The sequence below is a fragment of the Micromesistius poutassou genome, assembly GCF_964030765.1.
Source record: "Micromesistius poutassou genome assembly, contig: SCAFFOLD_5306, whole genome shotgun sequence".
In the NCBI taxonomy this organism is placed as follows: Eukaryota; Metazoa; Chordata; class Actinopteri; order Gadiformes; family Gadidae; genus Micromesistius; species Micromesistius poutassou.
This window is the reverse complement of record NW_028180259.1, coordinates 10,001-10,286: the sequence shown is the minus strand read 5'-3', so window position 1 is coordinate 10,286 and position 286 is coordinate 10,001.

Here is a 286-nt window from a genome sequence, read left to right as displayed (position 1 = left end):
CAGAAATCAATCATTTACATTTACAATCTAGTTAAGCATCCATGTTTTTCCGACTATGCAGCTCAAACGCCCGTAGGTCGGAGACGACGCGTTTCCCGCTCTGACTTTCCTCCTCCGACCGCTAACGCAGCGTAACGCCGTAGTGTTTGATGTTCTCTGGGTAGTAAACGTAGTAAAGGGGCCCCACTCCCAGTCCTACCAGTCCCTCTGGGGGCCCCTCTCCCTCTAGGGGCCCCACTCCCAGTCCTACCAGTCCCTCTAGGGGCCCCTCTCCCTCTAGGGCCCC